The sequence below is a fragment of the Prionailurus viverrinus genome, chromosome A1 (genome assembly GCF_022837055.1).
Source record: "Prionailurus viverrinus isolate Anna chromosome A1, UM_Priviv_1.0, whole genome shotgun sequence".
Lineage (NCBI taxonomy): Eukaryota > Metazoa > Chordata > Mammalia > Carnivora > Felidae > Prionailurus > Prionailurus viverrinus.
Genome location: NC_062561.1, coordinates 9,202,568 through 9,219,935, shown reverse-complemented (window position 1 = coordinate 9,219,935; position 17,368 = coordinate 9,202,568). Strand labels below are relative to the sequence as shown.

The window sequence follows — 17,368 nt, the reverse complement described above, 5'->3', positions numbered from 1 at the left end:
CCTATGGTTGCTATCACAACATAAGTGGCTGAAAACAGTACAGACTAATTATCTTACGGCTTTGTATGTTAGAATTCCAACATGGGTCTCAATGGGCAAAACGCGAAATGTTGGCAGAGCTATGTTCCATTTTTGGAGGCTCAGGAGAGAATCCATTCCCTTACCTTTCTAGCTTCTAGAAGCTGCCCACATTCCTTGGCTCGTGGCCCTTTTCTTCCATCTTCAAAGCCACCAACATTGCATCTCTCTGGGTGTTCTTCCATAGTCACGTCTCTCTCCGACCATAGCTGGGAAAGTTTCTCTCTCTCTCTCTTTTTTTTTTTTTAATGTTTATTTATTTATTTATTTTTGAGCGAGAACAAGGGAGGGGCAGAGAGAGAGAGAGGGAGATAGAGAATCCCAAGCAGCCTCCGTGCTGGCAGCATAGAGCCTGACACGAGGCTCCAACTCACGAACCACGATATCATGACCTGAACTGAAATCAAGAGTCAGACGCTTAACTGACTGAGCCACCCAGGTGCTGCAAGTTTCTCTCTTTTTAAGAACCCATGGGATTAGATTAAACCCACATGGATAATCCAGGCTAATATCATCTCAAGGCCATGAACGGTAATATATTCACAGGTTCTAAGGATTCAGACTTGCACATTTTTGGAGGACCACTGTTCTACCTACTACCCTGGGGAAAGACTCGTCACTATAGATATCCTATGTATTTATTTTGCTTTGAATTGCTTTTTGTTTCTGTTTTTTCAAGCATTATCCCTTGGAGAGGCTGTCTGAGATCAAAAGACGATTGATTATCTGCAGGGGTAGATTCAGAGATATGCTGGATGGAACCAAGAGGGGGGTTGTTTCAAAATCTCCTGGTAGAATGTGGAGTTTGGAAAGGATAATCCAGCTTTACATTTATATTTGAAAGAAATGTTTAAAAGTCATGTTCCCATAATGCAAAGTACAGAAGGTAAAGCTCAACTAGATTTTCTTGGCCCGTAGAGCCGTGCAGAGGGAATGCGCCGCCTCTGTTATCTGTGATCGGGAGGGCCAGGAGGGGTGGGGTGGACACTTCCCTGGGGGTTGTATTAGACTCTTTCAAAGAAGATTGAAAAGCACTGAATTAGGCCAGGATAAAAGGCTTCTCACTAGTCTCTCCACCCCCATGCTTTCCTCAGTCTAGCCCATTTTCCATTTTTTTTCCCACCCAGATGTGCACTCCTATGAAGAGCCCTGTGCCGAGGCAGCTTATTCATTTTAAAGCTCCCAGGTGGTTATTGGCTGTGCCTGGCATGCGGCAGATCCTCAATAAGTGTTTGCTGAATGAATCAAATAAATTGAATGACTGCCGTTCGGGTCACTCCTGCTCACAAACCTGCCATGTCTCCCTATGATCCACTGAATAAAATCTGGTTGTTCTAAATGGTCCCTCCCCCACCCCCAGTTCCTTTCCTTCCGTCCTTATCTCCACATGTCCAAATCCTCTCTTTTTTAAGAGTTTAGGTTGCATTCGTTTGGTAGGGTGGAGGTAACAAGGTACCACGGACGGGGTAGCTTCAGCGATAGAAATCTCTTTTCTCCACCGTTCTGGAGGCTGGAAGTTGGATATCGAGGCGTCAACAGGCATGGTTTCTCCTGAGGGAGAAACCCCCCACCCCCCACCCTTGGTTTACAGACAGCTGTCTCCTGTGTGAGTCTTCACCTGGTCACCTTTCTGTGTTGGTGTCCGGATTTGGTCTTACAAGTTCACCCGCCATATTGGATCACGGCCCACACGAGCGGCCTCATGGTAACTTGATTACCTCCTTAAAGGCCCTAGCTCCAAACAGAGACACATCGCAGTCCATATCGCAGGCCAGTCTCATCACTTTCTTCGTAAAATCCCCCATTTCTGTCCTTTCCTCCCCTTCCCCCTTCCACTTTCTCTCCACCTTGTACGACACGCGTCAGACGTTCTAAAGTCGTTTCTCTTCTGAACAACCGTAGCAATAAAGATCTTTCTTTCTAGCGATGGCTCTTGTCATTTTTCACCTTGAATTACATCACCCTGTATTATATTTTATCTTGTATTATACTACCTTGTCTTATTACAGGTGTTCTATGGGTTATTTCCTCACCTGGAAGGTAAGCTCCTCCTGGACAGACTCTCTTTCTCACCAATCTGTGTCTCCCGCACACGCCTCGATACAGTGCCTTGAACATGAGTAGATGCTCGATAAGTATCTGATGACTGAATGAAGACGATAGAAAATAACTATGAGGTAGCCACCTGAGAATGAGATGGGCTGAATGTATCATAGATGAATTTATTTCTCGCTTGAAAAACAGTTGTTAGAGGGCAAGGAACCAGAAGTACGTGCAGGTTTGTGATTAATAAATGCTTTTTGACAAGACTAATGAAGCATATACCAGCAAAGCCGACTGGTCCCGTGGCAGCAAAACTCAGGGTGGCTTAGAGACAAGAGATGTGAATACAACTGTTGAGAGCACCAGTTCTGGAGCTAGCCTGCCCGGCTTTTGGCCTTGACTCTGTGACCCTGAAAAACTTGTGAAACCATTCTGTGCCTCATTTTGCTCCCCTGTTAATGGAGGATGCTCCCTATATATATTTATTTAAATATTTATGTAATATTTAAATATTCGTATATATTGTATAAAATGTTCACGATTATTATATACATCTCCATCTCATAGGCTCCGGTGTGGCACTTGGAATAGCATCTGGCACATCGTATACACTTGCAAATGTTTGCTATTATCATCAGCGATTTCAGGGGCGCCTGGGTGGCTCAGTCGGTTAAGCAGCCGACTTCAGCTCAGGTCACGATCTCACGGTCCGTGAGTTCGAGCCCCGCGTCAGGCTCTGTGCCCACCGCTCAGAGCCTGGAGCCTGTTTCGGATTCTGTGCCTCCCTCTCTCTGACCCTCCCCCCGTTCACGCTTTGTCTCTCTCTGTCTCAAAAATAAATAAACGTTATCATCAGTGATTTCAGATGTTTTTAAAGAGGCCCCCCTTCTGCAACTCTAATCCACCCCTTAAATGAGGAGCGTTATGTTGTGGTGCATAAATATAAAAAGTTCTTCAAAACATGACATTTCCACCCGAGGGCGTACAATTACACTGAGTATAATTCTCTCTGTGCTTCTGGACATCGTGTGGGGAGAGCAGGTAGAACTTGTTGGCGTCGTGGTTGGGCCTTTGCGAAATGTGACAGCGGAGTTCTTAATTGTTCTTAGAAATGTCAGAAGTCACTGGAAGCCATTGGGCTTGACAGCTCAAGGGCTAATTAGCTCCAGACCCTGCTTCTTGGGCTGCCTCATTTGCAATTCTTGGTCACTTTTTTTCTTACGTCTTTTTAAAAATTCCTCTTACAGTTTTGTAGGAGGCGAGGAGGGTGTGTGCAACAGATTCGTGGCGGGACTGTCTCCCACACCAGGGCCCTACGGAGGTGCAGGTGAGTTGCAGGTACGCAGGGGTGTCCGTGTTCAAGTCTGACCTCGGAATGAAGAGGGGAGCCACAGTATGTGCGGGACTCCCGCAGAAAGTCACCCCCGCCCAGTACTGAGTTCTCCTGTTTCAGAGGAGATGTCCTTATCCCCTCTCCCCTGACTCTCCAATGAGAGCATTTGCTCGGGGCCCACTTGTTAATCCAAAGGCCTCATTAAAAAACAAAACAAAAATAGGCTCAGCAAATTAAGCCAGACCCAAAAGGGCAAATTTTGTATGATTTCAAAGTCTTCCATGAAATATTTAGAATAAACAAACTCATGGAGACGGAAAATAGGTTAGAGGTTACCAGGAGTGGGGAGTTAACGCTTCGTGGGTGCAGGGTTTCATTGTTCCCCACTCCTGAGCCCCATGTATCGAACTGCCATGCTAGGACTCTGCCAGTGGGCCAGTAACCCCACATGACAAGTAGCTCATGGGACGCAAGGTGCTTCCTGTCCGGCCTCCCCACACCTTTGCCCATGCGGTTCCCTCTCCCTGAAATACACCTTTCTGTCTCTCTGGCAGACTGGATCACCTTTCAAAACTACAAGTCAGCTGCTCCCTCCTCTGTCCAGCCTCCTCTGACCCCCGCCCCGCCCCCCCCACCCCACCCCCCCACCAGGAAGCCGGTTACTTCCTCCTTGCTGTCTTTTTGTGCACCAGGCCACTGCAGCACTTAACTGCATTCCGTCGTGATTTATTTCCTTTTTCTAAATATCAACTAATAACATGGACAGTAAAATTCAGGGTACATTTCTGCGAGTTTTAACCAATGCACAGGTAGTAGCATAACCAACACCGGCAAGGTTATGTTACCCACCGCGCCCCTCCCCCAGCCCCTGACAAATACTAATAGGTTCTTGGTCTCGCTAGTTTGGCCTTTTCCAGAATGTCATAGACATGAAAGCATACCGTAGGTATCGTGGTTGTTGGGATTATTTTTTATTTATGTATTTGTCCTTTGTTCTGGACAGGGACCTTGCCTGATTCCTCTTTCCCAAGCACAGTGTGGGGTCCATGATAGGGCCCTGTGCCGGGTCATGAAACGAATGAGCGAAAGCATGACGTTAACAACTGTTTCTAGTAGAAACGATCCCCCACCCCCCCACCACCAAAAAAAAAAAAGAAAGAAAAGAAAAAGAAAGAAAAGAAAAAGAAATGACCCCAGTCTGCTGTCCTCGACTTGGGGAATAAGTGGGAGGTTCCAGGCAGGAATGGAGGCAGCTGGTAAGGAGACAGTCCCAAGCAGATACCTGGGGGAGAGGTCAAGTTTGCCCAGCCCTTCCTTCTAGGTGACTGACAGGGAGCAGAATGTGGTGAGGCAATCGGCAACCGGCTGACTGGTCGGCACCGGTCACCCCCGAGCCAGCCCCAAAGGGCCGCACCCATCAGCAGTGGCTCTGGCGGGCAGTCTGGTCACCACCCGGGACACTTGGTGTTGCCGCGCACCTCTGGGACGCCCCATCGGCCAGCCTAGGGGCAGTCCAGAGGCTTCAAACCAGACTCACCCAGGCAGTAATGAACAGTACCCTGGTGGGGGCACAGAAGACCAGGAGGTCGGGAGGGAGTGGGGTCCTCAGACGCAGCTAACCTTTGCCCCTCCTCCGTCCTCCCTAACCCCTCTCCCTCCTCTTCACACACACACAGTCGCACAAGTTGGGAGGATCCTTTGCTTACTCTAGGACTAGCTTGAATTTGAGGGACTAAGGCATGACAAGAAGCCATGTGAGTTGCTATTTTTCACGATGATTCTCTTTTACCCTTCGGGGAAATCCTCAACCCCACACTCGGATCTCATAACTGTGACCCAGAAGCAAAAGGCCCGTGTTTTTCCATTCCTCTTTCCTTCCATGCCTTATTAAATCTTTTACTAGTCCCCCAATGGGAGCTCCTTGAAGGCCAGGGGCGTAACCAGTTCCCTGGGTCATTTTGCAAGCACATCCATTTTTAAAGAGAAATCGTAACAGAGAAAGGGCCACGTGGTAAACTCTACATAAATAGCTGTTAAATAAAAGGATTCACTAATTCATCATTAACAAGCATAGATTATGGAAGCTACCTATTTACAACGTTCCCGGACCTCAGTTTGGAATGGCCATTGCCTCTAGATCGTATCCCAGGGCAGAGACTGAAAAAAATGATTTATTCCTCCTGGTGTTACTATTATGGTATTGGAGAATAAGGCATGGGTCCTAGCTCTATGACTTCTTATTGCAACAACTGATAATTGGCTTTAAGAATAACTTCATGGGGCACCTGAGTGGCTCCTTCGGTTAAAGGTCCGACTTCGGCTCAGGTCATGATCTCACAGCTCCTGATGTGGAGCCCCACGTCGGGCTCTGTGCTGACAGCTCAGAGCCTGGAGCCCGCTTCCAATTCTGTGTCTAATGCTCTCTCTGCTCCTCCCTTCCTCACACTATGTGTGTGTGTGTGTGTCTCTCAAAAATAAACGAAACATTAAAAGAAAAAAAGAAGAACTTCATTGTTTGTCTGTGGGACTGAGATTTTCTTTTTTTTAATTCCTATCATGGACCAGAAGATTAAGAATGTTATCCATGAAATAGAATAGAATAGAATAAAAAAGAATATTTTCCAGACTTTTCACATTTTAAATGATGTTTCTTTTTAAATTTGTAGCCCTTGCATCGTCAACCTAACAGATGTGTTTTCACTTCCTCTTTTAACTCTCCAGGCTGTTTAGTCTCCAGAAATAAGGACGCGATCGCCCCTCAAGTCACGCCATGTTTCTGATCTGACCGTGCTGTTCGGAGAGGTCCCGTTCACACGTTGGTTACAGTGACAGAATAGAGCCCAATCTTCTTCTGGTGACGAGGCCACCGATCTAGGTCCTCTTCCCAGAACCAGCCCACGGGCTGGCACATTTCATAGCAATGCATCATCCCCATCAGATTTACTTGATTCCTCAAGCATGTGCCAGGCACGAGGGACATAAACCCCACACTCGTGATACTTCAAGGCTCCCGGGAGGGAGCAAAGGCAGTTACCAGCAGCTACTTGAGGGAAGCAGGTGAAGATTCGGGGTCGGGGACTTCGCCGCCTCTCCAGTGGCCTGGAGATGTTGCACCGTATCAGCAGGCAGCCCACGGTGTGAAACAGGGGCCTGCAAAGGGCCCTCTGGGCCAGCCGTGAGCCCACCGGCCCGTGGCTCGTCCAGGTAGGAAAAGAGCACAGATTATTCTGAACCAACTGAGCTAGAATCCCAGGTCCACTCTGGACTGGCTGCGAGATTTTCAGCAAGTTTCTTGACCTCTGTGAACCTTTTCTGGAGTATGAGGCTCATAGTCTCTGCCTCCCAGGAAGCTCAAAACTACTCACTGATCTATTATATATAAAGATCTCACAAAGCACACAGAAGGTAGAATGCCCTTCTCTCCCCCATGCCCACCTCCCAAGAACGAAGAGCCCCTACGAAGCATGCCTATGCCATAACATGGAGACAACGCAAAACCCTACTATCGGACAGCAGAGGAAGCACATTTTAATAGGGCCAGGGAATCAGGAAAAGGCTGGAATGTGGAAGGCTGCAAGGATTTATGCTACAGTTTGGAGATAACCAAATTGGGTGTAGCCGAGGGCAATGGTAGTAGTCAAGGGTCACTAAGACAGAAGAGGGGGCCAGGAAGAAATGAGGACGTTACAGATGAATCTGGCCTCGCACCTTGGCCCATAGCTAGACATGGATCCCTAAAGCTCTAAGAGATGCGGTGCTCCCCTTGATGACAAAGCTCATGTCCCTTGCCAGTCCTGCACCAGCAGGACAGGGGGCTTGACTTCTCCCCTCGCTCCGCTTTGCGACCACTAGCCCCGACATACTCCCAGCCGGATGCCCCACGGGTTCACCCAGAGCAAATCCGTGGCAAGCACAAAGAAGGTAATGAGGAAACGTGAACGGAAGTCGGGGCAAGTGGTCATTCATCAGGCCACAGAATCTAATGTGAAAAGCCATCTGCCTCTGTCCTCCCTCAGGATGCTGTGCTGGAGAAGCACAAAAGCATCGCCTCCCCTTGGAAAGTCAGCCGGTTTGTGACCTGGTGGGAGGGCCTGCGGTGGGGGAGGGGAGCCCCTGCCTGGCGCCCCCGCGGGGAAGGGCCTGGCCCCGGGTCCCCACCCACCACAGCCTCCCTCCCTTCCTGGGACCTCACTTCCCAACGCTGGGCCAACTGAAGGTGTTCACGCTGCTCCTCTCTGCGCATTCTTTGCTTTGCGCTTTTGGCTGCCCCACGTTTGAACACCGGGCCAACCATTTAAACGTATGTTTGTTCCCGGCCTTGTTCCAAGGGGGGAATGTGTCGCGCTGAATGCGAAACAGGGCCTTCAATCTCATGGAGGCGACTCAGAAAACCCCCCCAAGGATGGGGGTGACTTAATCATCTCAATCATGGAACTCTGGGGGTCATGATGTCACTCTGATTTACCCCAAACGCTAGATTTGATCCTGATAAGCCAAATAAATATATGATTGATAGTCTCTCTACATAACTCGATCACGCGCATCCCCTAGCAGGAAGCATTTGGACAAGGTTGCCAGTTTATTTTCTCATTTAACAATTCTGACTGGCTCAGAGGTAGTACCAATAAAGATATTGATTTCCCCGGGGAAATTTTCTTCTGATCGTACATTCTGAGCTTGAAGCCTTTAGGCATATGCAGATTCTGAGAATTTATTTATTTTTTCACCTGAAGCCATTTTTGTTTGTTTTACTCTGACAGTTCAGGGTGTCGGGTATATTAGCTTGAAGAAATATCCCCCCACTTTTTACACTTAGGTCCTCAGTCATGGTGTCATAAGACTGGGTGTGCTTTTTTCCGCTACCTTTTGACCACAGCTCTGGACGCGAGAGAGGACAGCTGCCGGGGCTGTTCTTGCCCACGGTTCAGATTCGAGAATGCAGGCAGGTGTATCTCTACGAGTTAGCAGAAAGGCATCTCTACGAGTTAGCAGAAAGGCAGGTGATTTAGGCTCATGCCGCGCAGCTTGTAGAAAGGCCTCTCTCTTTGGGGGACGTTTTTGCTTTGTTTTGTTTTTTACGTTTATTTATTTTGAGAGAGCGAGCTCACAAGTGGGGTAGGGCAGAGAGAGGGAAGAAAGAATCCCAAGCAGTCTCCGTGCCATCAGCGCAGAACCCGATGTGGGGCTCAAACCCACAGACCGTGAGATCATGACCTGAGCTGAGATCAAGAGTCAGATGCTTAACTGACTGAGCCACCCAGGCGCCCCCTCTTTGGGGGACCTTTTTAAAGGATCACGACTATTATTCTCCAGATCAATCCCCATCAGAAGCTAATTACTAAGCGTCCACCCACCACCTCCCAGACATACCTATTTATGTTAGATAACATGGAGCTAGTGAGATGAGAGTCAGACCAAAACATACTCTCCATTGTATACATCAAGAATATGCCAGGGGCGCCTGGGTGGCTCAGTCAGTTGAGCGTCCGACTTCGGCTCAGGTCATGATCTCACAGCTCGTGAGTTCGAGCCCCGCATCGGGCTCTGTGCTGACACCTCGGAGCCCGGAGCCTGCTTCGGATTCTGTGTCTCCCTCTCTCTCTGCCCCTAACCCACTCTCATTCTGTGTCTGTCTCTCTCAAAAATAAATAAACATGTAAAAAAAAAAAAATTTTTTTTAAAAAAAAGAATATGCCAGAGAAGTGTCATAAAACATAAAAAAATATTTTTTAATCTATAAAAAAATTAAGAAATCCAAATGTAAAGTAGATTCAGTCAATATGAGCTTCTAGGGTCTTTTAGATAGCGGTCTGGGACAAAGTCAGAGTGTAGGATTAATGTAAACCTGTTCCACTGGGACTGCTATGGGAATTTTGCCTCGTATTTGTCACACGGTTTGATCTGGGTTTGCCACTCCCGGGGAGGGTGGAATATGTGTGAAATGTGTTTGGAAACAGTCACCAGTCCAGCGGGGGTTAAGGTCTAAGTTTGAAGGAGCAACCCATTGTAGTTAAGGAGAGATCAGAATAAGGACCGATGGGTGAGTCTGGGAAAACGTCTTTTGCTTACAGTTTTGAAAAGGTATGTGTTTGGTTTTCTTCCTCATTCTCATAGTGTTTATTAGCATTGCTTCTGCATCGGCTCAAAGATTGGGGAAGGTGGCAGGGCGTGCTGGGAACGCTCCGGATGAACAGCGAGCGCTGTGTGTGTCTCCTCCCCAAGCAGGGCTGGCCCCTCTGCAAGGGTCTGTTAGCCTCTGATTTTTAAAGTGACCGTCACCTGCTTAGAAATCAGCTTTGCCCCATTCCATTTGCTATATAGCCTTTGATGGCTGGGTATAGTAAGGAGTCATTTGGGGTTGAATTGTATCCCCCAAAAGATATGCTCAAGTTCTAACCCCAGGGACCTGTAAACGTGATGTTTTTTGGAGCTAGAATCTTTGCAGGTATAATCAAGTTAAGGTGAGGTCATGTTGCATTAAAGTGGACCTTCATCTGATCACCGGTGTCTTTATAAGAAGAGGGCAATCTGGACACAGACACAGGCAGAGAGAAGGCCATGTGACAGTGGAGGCAGATGAGGCAGCGATCAGGGCATCAGGGCGACGCGTCTACAAGCTGAGGAAGAGCAAAGGTCGTTGGCAACCGCCAGAAGCTAGAAAATGGGGCGTAGAATGAATTCCTCCTCAGAGCCTCCAGAAGGAACCAAACCTGCCATTCCTGTTGAAGGGAACCCCGTGTCATCCCGGGAGCAACACCTTGATTTCAGACCTCTGGCTGCCAGAACTGTGAGAGAACAGATTTCTGTTGTGTGAGCCACCCAGCCCATGGCGACACGGGCTAGCAGCCCTAGCAGACTAATACAGTGGTCATCGGGCACAAAGGCCACGTAAGTGGAACAAACTTTAGTAGATCCTTTACGTGTCAAGGGAACACTTTTTGGTTTCCACGGCAACTTTTTTTTTTCAAGTATTTTTTTAAATGTTTATTTACTGGGGGGGGGGGGGGGGTGGTGGAGGAGCAGAGACAGGGAGGGACAGAGGATCCAAAGCAGGCTCTGTGCTGACAGATGCTGGGCTCGAACTCGCAAACCGCGAGATCATGACCCGAGCTGAAGTCAGACTCTCAGACTGGGTGGCTGAGCCACCCCGTCGCCCCATGGCAACTTTATTTTGATAGGATGATTGCCCTTGACATTCTTTACTTTTGTAAAGTTTGGGGGATGCATATTCATTCTATGTTTTTAAAAGGGTTAAGCCTGGATGTGCACACACACATGCATTTGTCTACTAGGTTGTATTTCATCTCCAAAATACATATATCTAGGGGTTTTCTTGTATTAGGAAATTAAATAATACATATTTTCACAAAAGGGTGACCTGTGTCACATTTGTAAGATCATATTTAACGGCTCTGGTGCACTAGCCAATGCCCAACTGGTGAGGCATCACTCTATTTAAGGGTAATTTGAGGAAGAGTGGTCATTCCCTGTGTAGGGGACTTAAGATTTGGATCCAGATCCAGTGGAAATCGGACCTCTCTACTGAAACCAGGGGACACACTCACTCATCTTGGTTTATGCCACCCCAAAAGATGTAGACACCTAATGACGATGTGGTGATCTGCACCAACGACAAAGACTCACCCAACTTGATCACTTGGATCTCAAAGTCAATTTCATTTTAAACTTAATTATCAGGCTTCAGGATTAAGTATGTAAGTGACGGGTCTGATCTTCACGGTCATGATGTTATTTTTCACTGGTCATTGGAGGAGCCATGGAGTTGTGCACTACCCAGAATTCAATCCTGCTTTCCACGCTCTCTTGGAGTTTCATTGTTTCTGGCTTTCTGGTGTTGTTTGTGTTCGTTCGTTCGTTCGTTTGTTTGTTTTTCTGGCTACAACTGATCTAAATGAGAAGAGTAATAGGGAGATCTAACTGATCTAAATGAGAAGAGTAATCAGTTTGTGATTCTGAATAAACGTATTCTAAATCAGCTTTTTAAAACGGGAGACTTTCAAATATACTTCTAAAGATCACTTTTGAACCAGGAAGAGAGAGCTTCTGGCATTTTCACAGTTGAGGACTTTATGTGTCCCGGAATTAACAAGAGAAACTAACCTACTCATTGCGGGTCAGTTGGCCTGGCAGAATGAAAAAGATAGTCTTTAAAAGCAAAATAGCTTTCTTTTTCTGTAGAAAGGGTGCTTTGCTGAAGATACAATGCATATTTATCACATCTCTATATAAAAAATAATCCTGAGCCTAGAAACTGAATTAAATATATATGTGTCAATGTCAACAGGGTTATTTTAGGGTGGTGGGAATAGGAGTGATTTCCCCTTTTATCCCCTTTTATCCACTCTCCTGTATTTTCTATAGATACGTGTCATCCTATTACAATGGCAAAATATAATTAATTGTTCAAATGATCTAAGAGCGAATCTGATGCTATGAAACATGTCTACAGACAGCCGGGAAACAACCACAGTTGACGGAACCTGCTGTTCCACTGTTTTCAAGGATGAGGAGTGGCCCAATTTGGGTGAAAAATGCTGCCACCAAGGCCAACAGACAGGCCAGCAGCAGCAGGCCGTCCAGGTGAAGTCCCAGCTGGCCAATGGCCCAAGACCAGCCTTCTCCAGGCTGGAGTGTTATGGTGTCCAACTGGCACCATGTTTGTGGCGTCAAGCTCATTTCATCTTTAAGCCCAGCCTGCTTTGATGTGTTCAGACGAAATGCTGAGAATTTTTAGAGCAGAGAAAGCAATGAAGAGTCTGGCTCCCCAATCTGTCCATCTGGATAGACACACTTTGAATCCAGAGAACTTCTGGCACCTTCACAGTTGAGAACTTCATGTGCCCTGGTATTAGCAAGAGAGACTAAACTATTTATCATAGGGTATTTGGCCTGGCAGGATGAAAAAAGATTGTCTTCAAGGAGAAAAAAAAAAAAATGGCTTTCCCTTACTGTAGGAAGTATGTTTTGTAGAAGATATACCTATAGGCAGAAACATTAATCCTGAGGATATTAAAGATGCTGCTAAGGAAGACTTTTATCCATCCATCCATTCATTCATTCCTCACTCACTCACTCACTCATTCATTCATGCAACAATTATTAACACAAGCCGTGTGTGTGCCCAAGTCCTTAAAGCAGAGATTCTCAAAGGGCCGACGCAGAACCAGCATCATCAGCATCATCTGAGATCTTGTTAGAAATGCAAATTCTCATTAAAACAAAACAAAACAAAACAAGGGGCGCCTGGGTGGCTCAGTCGGTTGAGCGTCCGACTTCAGCTCAGGTCACGATCTCGCAGTCGGTGAGTTCGAGCCCCGTGTCGGGCTCTGGGCTGATGGCTCAGAGCCTGGAGCCTGCTTCTGATTCTGTGTCTCCCTCTGTCTCTGCCCCTCCCCCATTCATGCTCTGTCTCTCTCTGTCTCAAAAAGAAATAAAACGTTAAAAAAAAAAAAATTAAAAAAAAAATAAAACAAAACAAAACTGCTTCGGATTCTGTGTCTCCCTCTCTCTCTGCCCCTCCCCTGCTCATGCTCTGTCTCTCTCTGTCTCTCTCTCTCAAAATAGATAGATAGATAATTTTTAAAAATGCAAATTTTCAGACTCAACCCCAGGACTATTGAAGTACAGTCGTGGGGGGTGGGCCCAGCAATCTGTGCTGTCCCAAGCCCTCCACATGATCCCCATGGGCACTGAAGTTTGAGGACCAGTGGCCTTGCGTCTGGGTGGGTTACAGTAGGGTGGGGAGGAATCACTAACAAGTATTTCACGTAAATGGGACACGGATGGCACATGGAGGGAGCTCACCGTTCTCGAGAGGCACAGTATGTGAGGCAGTCCTTTCTCCCGTGGACAGGGCTTTCCAAAAGTTGTTTTGTTGCACTGAATGCCCGATTAGGGGGCAGCTGCAGTGTTTATTTCTGTGAGATTCAGTAATATTGCTCTCTTAAAATGTCAGACAATATGCGCCATGTCAGACAATATTCTCAATCCAATATGGTATTGATCTGAAGCGGGTTTTTTTTTCAACTTCCTTCTAGAATGAAGTCCAAGGACCCGAATTAAAAATATCTCTACCTTTTCTTGCTGATGTCCTCCGATCAGATTGTGCTTTTATGGAATGGCTATAGGCCAGCCCTCATGGCCCAGCGGAAGTCTGCCAAAAGGTATTCTGGGAATCCTAAATGGCTCTCAGAGATGTCACTTGATAGGTGGCTAGAGCCACGTGACTCACTTAGAACAAACGCTTTCCACCTACAATGACATCCGCTCATTTTCTCTTTTCATCCTGTCTTCTTTCCTCCTTGCTGAACCATCCTAGGTCGAGAAAGTGGTCATTCTACAAACCAGCCCTCCTATCAAATTGAACAGGCCCGGCGCAGTTGTGTGGGAAGCAAGGCTGCCTGTGATGTGAGCCACGCCGATCGATCCCCCCCCCCCCCCCCCCCCCCCCCCCCCCCCCCGCTCAAAAGGACTTGTTCTGCTGCAGAATCGGCTGTGTCTCACGTGTTTTCTCCTCCTCCGTCCGAAGGGGTGTGGCTGCGAGGTTAAGAAAGCTGTGCAGTGGCAGCTGGCTACTTCCTTGAGGGCCTCCTAAGGGCTTGATTTTGGACCCTGTCCAAATAGCCATGTTTGGGGCAGAGAGTGCAAAACAATCCAACCGAAGTCGCTTTAGTTGCCTTATACGATGGACATCCTCCTCGTAGGTTTCAGCTAGAGGCTCGAGGTCGTGCTTCCAGCTACCAGCGCACGTCTTGATTCGAATCTCACCACAGGAGAACTTCGTACCTGCAACTAGTCCCGGCGGTTGAAAATAATATAATTATGACCACTTCCTGGGTGCTTGCAATGGACTAGGTATTATGCTAACAATTTCTCACGTGACCTCCCGACAACGCTCTGAGGTAGACGTTATTATCACATTTTACAGTTACGGAAACTGAAGTCCAGAGAGGTTAAATAATCCGTTCAAGGCTATACGACAAGGAAGGCCCAAGACCGGGGTTTGAATTCACATTCCCTTGTGCCCCTCTGATATGCCTACAGGGAAAGGGTGGAACGTGATGAGTCATTTGGCTGACGAACACATGATTCTCTGTTCTGTAAATACGCTCTGGCCGGGGCTCAGACAAAGCAGTCTAAACTAATGACCACATCTCCGGGATTTCTTATCAGCCTAAGATTAATTAAAGCGGAATTCGCCGATGAACGATGGATTCCAGAGCTGGCAAGTAATTTTCATCTCACGAATTTTGATTATCTGTTAGTTGGTTCCTGGCCTGCTGTGTTGAGAAAGAGTCAGAGGCCAGACGTGAGCCCAGGGCCAAGGAATGCTACAATGCATGAGGGATATCTGTGCTGGCCTTAAGAAAGGCAACCGCAATGAATCTGCTGCAACGTACTTCCTATCTTTGATGTATCCTGTCGGATGCCGGGAGTCTTAAAATGTAGGCTCGGCCCTTGCATTTAGATTATATCCTGAGTCAATAATACTTAATTCCTAATTAAGCACTATGAACAGGAGCTCAATAAAATGTGGTGTTCACCAGTTCTGTGTGACCTGGGGACAATGGAACACCACAGGAGAACAGATTGAGATTAATGATACAGGCATGCCTCATTTCAGAGAAACCTACTTGTGAAAACCCGAACTCACGAAATAATAAACGGTAAGCGTCTCCATTTTACAAGAGGATCGCTGGGATGCTTTTAAATTGTAGCATCCTGCTGCCCTCCCAACACTTGCACGGGGTTCTTTACGATCCCTTCTGTGACAGGAGAGGGAGGCAGGCTGAGAAGTTTAACTGTCGGAAGACGCTCCTCACCGGAGAGCGGGCGAGAATGAGCATTTATAAAATGGAGACTGGAGTGTTAGAGAAGAGGAACCACGATTCAGTGCATCCAGATTTAATGGACATGACTCTTCAAGAACACGTCTGTCAAAGAAAGGCTTAGCTATCAATATTCTTGAAGAGGAGGAAAATGTCGGGGATGAGGAAAGGTCCTGAAACCAAATCCTCGTAGTCCGTTCGGTTAGGCTGACCTTCACAACATGCGCTCATAAAGGATGATGCTGCCTCCGGTGTAACCCGGCATCTCCAGGGCATGTTGACCCATGTGCGGCAACCCTGCTTTTGGAATCAAATCAGGGCCCCCATGGGCTTTGGGGCGGAGGGTGACCCAGAGTGGAAGGCTTGCCCCACACCACTGGGACCTCCCGAACCCATATGAGGCATTCACCCGAGATGGGCTGTCAGGGACCAAACTGGAATTCGACGCTCTCCCTGTAAGCATGCTGGAATTTACAAGAGTTTTGTGTAACTTTGCTCAGAATACTTGCGGAAAACAGCTTCATTTTCTATCTGTTTCTGTCTCTGTTGAATACTTTCCACGGTTACAACTATGCAAGAGTTACTGTTCACTGATTAAGGACATAATTTCCTGTTGAGAACATCTTGTACGTTCAAAATTATTTGGGGTACTGTTTATATTTAATGAGCTTTCAAAGTACATCTGCAATGCACTTTACTACCCGGAGAAGAGGTGACCACATGGCACACAATGGGAGTTTGAAAGCCTGCAAAGCTAATTTGACATTTCACTGATCATTGATATTGATTTTCCAGAGGCAGTTCTCTTCTGGGTAACTGGTATTTCATAACATCCTGGATGTGCCCAGTGGATCACTGTAGTAATCCTCTGAGCCGGCCCCACGCAGGCCAGGAAACTCTCACGGAGAGGGTAGATGCGATGGGCTGGGCTGGGTACGGAAAGCTGGGAACATCCATAGCTATACAGCACTGGTCTCTCCTACTTATTTAGAAGAATAAAGCTCCAGGACAGCTATATGAACCTATAGCAATTAATTTGTGCTCTATGTGATCTCGCACAAAATACCAAGAAGCATCAGGTTTACAAAAATCCCATTTGGGGGGCGCCCGGGTGGCTCAGTCGGTTAAGCATTTGCCTTCAGGTCCAGTCATGATCTCACGGTTCGTGGGTTCAAGCCCTGCATCGGGCTCTGTGCCGATAGCTCAAAGCCTGGAGCCTGCTTCGGATCTGTGTCTCTCTGTCTCTCAAAACCAAATAAATGTTAAAAAAAATTTTGTTTTAATCCCATTGGGTCCACAAAAGGCCATATTTATCCTTCCCCTAACAATATTCCTTTCCTTTTCTGCACTCCACATCTCTACCCAAAGAAAAGAACCTGTCTTTTTCAGAGGCTTTACTATGACATATGATGAGAAATACATTTTATGCTATGACCAACTACATGCATCCACATGCATGTGTATGGAAACAAAAGACCCACGAAACAGTAGTTATCCTTACTCTATAGAATGTACTCTGACACTTTCTGATTTCATTTTTTTTGAAAAAATGCTGGCAGTCTGAAACATCAAAGAGGGAACATAATGGCAATGTTCTATATCTACACTGTCCATATGGTGGCCACTGGCCACACGTGGCTATTGAGCACTTGGAATGGCTGGTGTGGCTGAAGAGCTGAAATTTACATGTTATTTCAAGTAAAATTTAAATAGCCACATTTAAATTGAAATAGCCACGAGGGATAGCCTATGCCCAGTGGCTGCCGTACTCCATGTTTGACAGCACTTGTTAAGGCTAAATATTTACTAAAGCAATTCCAGTCCTAGGAATATACCCAAGGAAAATGGGTGATTATGTCCACCAAAGGACATATAATCAACCTGTAAAATCACAGCACAAAACCAGAAATAAGGCCAATGTGCGTCACCAATCAAATTGTTTAGGTGTAGTGTACTCATACAATAAAATACTATATAGCTACGAAAAAAAAAAAATGAACTGCTCACCGTATGGACCTAATGTGTGGATGAAAGAAGCCAGCAGAAAAGTAAAGTTGTGTGTGCG

General features: G+C 46.7%; 1 long non-coding RNA gene across 2 annotated transcripts in view; it reads right to left on the bottom strand.

Annotated features, from left to right (window-relative positions):
• LOC125146766 (uncharacterized) overlaps positions 1–13,809 on the bottom strand; it is a 34,574-nt gene extending 20,765 nt beyond the window's left edge. For both annotated transcript variants that reach the window (XR_007144889.1, XR_007144893.1), the window contains exon 1: positions 13,280–13,809. This is a non-coding gene — a long non-coding RNA (uncharacterized LOC125146766). The remainder of the gene's footprint in view (positions 1–13,279) is intronic.
• Between the last annotated feature and the right edge of the window lie 3,559 nt (positions 13,810–17,368).